This window comes from Toxotes jaculatrix, chromosome 5 (assembly GCF_017976425.1).
Source record: "Toxotes jaculatrix isolate fToxJac2 chromosome 5, fToxJac2.pri, whole genome shotgun sequence".
NCBI lineage: Eukaryota > Metazoa > Chordata > Actinopteri > Toxotidae > Toxotes > Toxotes jaculatrix.
The window spans coordinates 6620125-6625692 of NC_054398.1; positions in this window are offsets into that span (position 1 = coordinate 6620125).

Sequence of the window (5568 nt, forward strand, 5' to 3'; positions counted from 1 at the left end):
GTGCGCGTGCCCTTTTTCGGATGAAATAAATGAAACCGCGATGCAGGGGCGGGGGAAGCAGGTGGGCGTGCGCATGCCCTGTGTCAAACGAAATAAATGAAACCGCGACGCTGGGGCGGGGGAGGCAGGTGGAAGTGCGCGTGCCCTGTCTCAGATGAAATAAATGAAACCGCGACGCAGGGGCGGGGGAGGCAGGTGGAAGTGCGCGTGCCCTGTCTCAGATGAAATAAATGAAACCGCGACACAGGGGCGTTGGCCCGGGAGCCAGGTCGGCGTGCGCGTGCCCTGTCTCAAATGAAATAAATGAAACCGCGACGCAGGGGCGGGGGAGGCAGGTGGAAGTGCGCGTGCCCTGTCTCGGATGAAATAAATGAAACCGTGACGGAGGGGCGGGGGACGCAGGTGGAAATGCGCGTGCCCTGTTTCGGATGAAATAAATGAAATCGCGACGCAGGGCCAGGGGAGGCAGGTGGAAGTGCGCGTGCCCTGTTTCAGATGAAATAAATGAAACCGCGACCCAGGGGCGGGGGAGGCAGGTGGAAGTGCGCGTGCCCTGTCTCAGATGAAATAAATGAAACCGCGACGCAGGGCCAGGGGCCGGGGAGCCAGGTGCGCGTGCCCTTTTTCGGATGAAATAAATAAAACCGCGATGCAGGGGCGGGGGAAGCAGGTGGGCGTGCGCATGCCCTGTCTCAAACAAAATAAACGAAACCGCGACGCTGGGGCGTGCCCTGTCTCAGATGAAATAAATGAAACCGCGACGCAGGGGCGGGGGAGGCAGGTGGAAGTGCGTGTGCCCTGTCTCGGATGAAATAAATGAAAACGCGACGCAGGGCCGGTGGCCGGGGAGACAGGTGGGCGTGCGCGTGCCCTTTTTCGGATGAAATAAATGAAACCGCGATGCAGGGGCGGGGGAAGCAGGTGGGCGTGCGCATGCCCTGTCTCAAACGAAATAAATGAAACCGCGACGCTGGGGCGGGGGAGGCAGGTGGAAGTGCGCGTGCCCTGTCTCAGATGAAATAAATGAAACCGCGACGCAGGGGCGGGGGAGGCAGGTGGAAGTGCGCGTGCCCTGTCTCAGATGAAATAAATGAAACCGCGACACAGGGGCGTTGGCCCGGGAGCCAGGTCGGCGTGCGCGTGCCCTGTCTCAAATGAAATAAATGAAACCGCGACGCAGGGGCGGGGGAGGCAGGTGGAAGTGCGCGTGCCCTGTCTCGGATGAAATAAATGAAACCGTGACGGAGGGGCGGGGGACGCAGGTGGAAATGCGCGTGCCCTGTTTCGGATGAAATAAATGAAATCGCGACGCGGGGGAGGCAGGTGGAAGTGCGCGTGCCCTGTTTCAGATGAAATAAATGAAACCGCGACGCAGGGCCGTGGAGCCAGGTGGGCGTGCGCGTGCCCTGTCTCAGATGAAATGAAACCGCGCCGCTCGGGCGGTGGCCGGGGAGCCAGGTGGGTGTGCGCGTGCCCTGCCTCGAATGAAATAAATGAAACCAGGACCTTGGGCCGGGGAGTCAGGTTGGCGTGCGCTAAATAACATGCAGTTCTATTGGGAATTGAACCCGTTAGAGCTGCGTGTTATTTATTGAACATTGTTGCAGGACAACTAAACTAAACAGGGTTTTAATACCGAATGAAGCAGTAAATTGTTTCATACATCATAAATCACCTGATTTTTCTTAACCAAAACACACACGTCTGACTCTGAGTCTATCATGGAGCTAGATAAAGAGTACTTTCCTGTTTGACTGTATCAGATGACAATGTGGTTTTAAGTGGATTAATAATAATAATAATAGAAGACCATGTTTCTTATTTGTCATGGCTGATTGTAACACTACATAATCTTCACTTATATTTTGTGTTGTGATGTGTGTGTATATATTTGTATGTAATGAATCTATATGTCTTATCTATATCTAACGTTATTTTGGACTATATATCTATATACCTATCTATATACCTATCTATATAACTCTCTATCTATATCTATCTATCTAATTTATATATTATATATTATATATCTATTGCTCTATCTACCCTTATTCTCCAAAAATACGCTATCAACACTACTAACTCTCAAAACACCTAACAACCGCAACAAACGAACCTACTCAAAGAATGACCGCCACAATATAGAGCTATCCAATCCCTGAACACACTCGATCCCGTTACCTGATTTACATTAAACAAACCGAACCAATCAGGTGATTCGTATGACGTCCGAAGCACTCAACTGCTTTGATCGTCACTCAAGTGCTTCAAACGTCAGTACTCACGTGACCAAACCACACCTCGGCACATTGGTTCGATTCAACTGCTTCATGAGCTACTGCGCATGTGCCAGAGCCTCGGGTGTCAGAGGACCATCACTACCTGTCTCAGATGAAATAAATGAAACCGCGACGCAGGGCTGGTGGTCGGGGAGCCGCGGATTTGATTCTTTGCACAAGCCAGTATCCTGTATGTAACCAAATAACACACTGTCTTTGTGTCATATAGGGTATTTATGAGTATTTGCCCATTTACTCGTAGCTATGTGTTATTTTGTACACAGTATTTGCACTTTTTATTTTGTTACACCCAGAGAATATCACTGAAGAGCAGCCAAATTACTCCTCGCCTTCCTTTATTCTTTCAGGTGGGTAAATGTTGCCTTAGCACCTTCATTTCTCATTAGTAGCGGATCATTAGTAGTTGTTTATATTGTTTATATTGTTGGTACTGTATTTTGTATTCTACACTTGTATTTTGGAACTATGGCATTAGGTAGTGCATACTCGTGGTTCAGCTATCATTAGTGCTAAGGCAGCTCCTCAGAGACTGAAGCTGTTCATTTTCTAATTTTTACCATCTAAAGTGTGACAGTGCATCAGCTAAGGCAATAAAGACTTTGACTGCTGGTAGTTGTAGTTGATTTTCTTTAAAGGTCTCATATTTTAACACTTACAGATTGTGGGGGAGGGACTCTTGCAGTAGTGAAGGTAGAGGGGTGGCAGAACTAAGCAACTTCATATTTTCACTGCTATTATTTTATAGCTCTGAGTTTACACAATCGGACTGGATATTCGTATAAATATATAAATTGAATCTTTTCAGTTATGCATCTATCTCTATCAGGAGGATCCCCCCCAGTGAATGTCCGCATAAAATATTTTCTTGGCATTGCAATTTTGTTCCCCAAGCTGAAAGACCCAGATTCAAAGTATTCACTTTAACACACCTATGCTCTCATTTCTTTTTGAACACCCAGTTTATGCTAAATCTACTGCAGTATACCCAAAATATTTGGTAATCTTTTTTATACAGGTACGGACAATTATTCAACTCATAACAGTGCTATTGTGATGATTTGAACATATTCCTCTGCTCATGATCAGTATAATATATACAGTACAAGATTCCTGGATACCCCTGGTTAGATATGACAAATATTGTTTTTTTTAATTAGATTATGCCATAATATTTTACTTACATTATTGTGTTTTTTTTTTTTTTTTTTAGATTGATCAAGATTTCACAATGCTTTTTGGAGAGGAAGTGTCTGGTAAATTCCTGGCAAGCTGGCCAACATTCTTCAAGGATTAGCACATCTGATGCTGTTGACTGCCTGGTGAAGTTTATTAAGGTGTGTAGCAAGTGAAATTATATATAGTATTTTCCCCAAGAGCTTGTGCTCATGTTTCAGTGTGCATTTTAAGGTGAAATGTCTGTATTTTGTCTTAATTCTTGGGTAATTACTTAACATCAAATTCCAAATTTTATTCTTCGTGATCTATCTGGTATCTTTATCTCTCAGGTGGGGCGAAGCATGGACACCTTCCTCAACGACACTAGGCCTGTTCAAACCCTTTCTTCTGTCCGTTGGAGAAAGAATGAACAGCATTCAAAAATTCTACGTCCTCCTGGACCAAAAGGTGATTCCCTGTTCAACGCAGACCAGTGTTGCTGCCTTCGATGAGCTCTTCAAGGCTCATTTTGCTTTTGCTGTGTCCTATGACGAGGCGCTGTACAACTTCTACACATTCATCCAGACCACCGTGTATGGCATTGATGATGGCAGTATGAAGGAAAGTCCTCGAGTCAAAGAAATCAGAGCAAGAATTCTTCATACTGCTGTTTGAAGAACAACACATCTTTGCCTGGAAACATGTTCATGTGTTACAAGGTACACCACACAAGTCATTCTTTGTTATTTAGACATATGAAGTTTCGACATGGTTTATACCCAGAAAGGTCTTTGCATTTTAATTGTGGAGAGCCTGGATGTTCATTTGTATTTTTCACATATTCTGGTTACAAGCGGAACTTATCCCGAGCACATGGAAACAGTGTTGATTCAAATGTCGTCAACAGTTTTGAGCCTAATAAGTCTGTGAAGAACTTCAAAAACATCACAAAAACTCTTGTAAAGAAACACCAGAATCAGTTGGCTTTTCATTTTGAGAACTTTTATTTTAAAAGATTGCAGTTTGGCTCTATTAGTGAAGTCTTGGCCAGCAATTTAGAGGGCAGTGAAGCATGAACGACAGCCAAATCCTTTTTTGTTTTCCTTATTGTTTCACAATAAAACCATCCTTGAAAATCATCTTTATGAGTCCAGTGCGATATATCTACGCAGTTACACTCATAGTACAAACGACAAACCCTGTGGTGTCTAATGCAGCATATGCCATCATAATCATCTTGTTGCTCTGCAGTGTGTTTTGATCCAGACCATGCTGTAAGGGATCTGACGAACACAGGGAGGAACAGAAACTCAGTATGTGATGTGCTATACTGCTCATCTGACTAATATCCTGAATCCAGAACAAAGAATAAACAAAAAAAAAACCCAAAAGAGCAAACAAACCAAAACTAATTTAAAAAGGGTTAAAGAAGAATCTGATGACCTTGCTTATACAGAAGATTACCATCTATCAATCCATCCAGCCCTGATTATCAGTTTGTGTGGTTGCGGTCTAATACATACCTGTACTCACATTATATGCCTGATCACATTCTCAACCGAGGCACCACGTTTTGTTTCAAATTTCCTTTCTGTCCATTGTTATGTACTAGAATAATAATGAATCCCAAGGTATGATTCATAACCCCATTTATAACCTCTAAGTATGGCATCACTGCACCTTTTTTGATGATCTTCCTTTCCCTTTTCTCCCTCACCCGCTGACTGCCTCTCGTTCTGTGAACTCGGCTGTTGTGAAATCAATCAATAGCTATTGATTGTCCCAGCTTTTATTTCTCACTGTCAATCATTCCTATATCCCCCAGAGAAGTAATTTCTATTAGCGCAGCCACCCATTCATCATCATTTCTGTCATCTTACGTATAACTTCATTGTATTGCAATTATCTCAAGGACTTGGATTATGGCGCTACGTTGTTTTCAGGGTTGTACACAAGAACAGAGAGACTGACCCACTTCACGGCTTGCCTGGTTAACCATCCTCTCCTCTGCCAACACCAACACAGACTGAATAACAGAATAACACTATAAATAGACAGCAATTAAGCCTGGGGAGAGCTAATCACGTGTGGTGACTGATTAATAATAATTAAA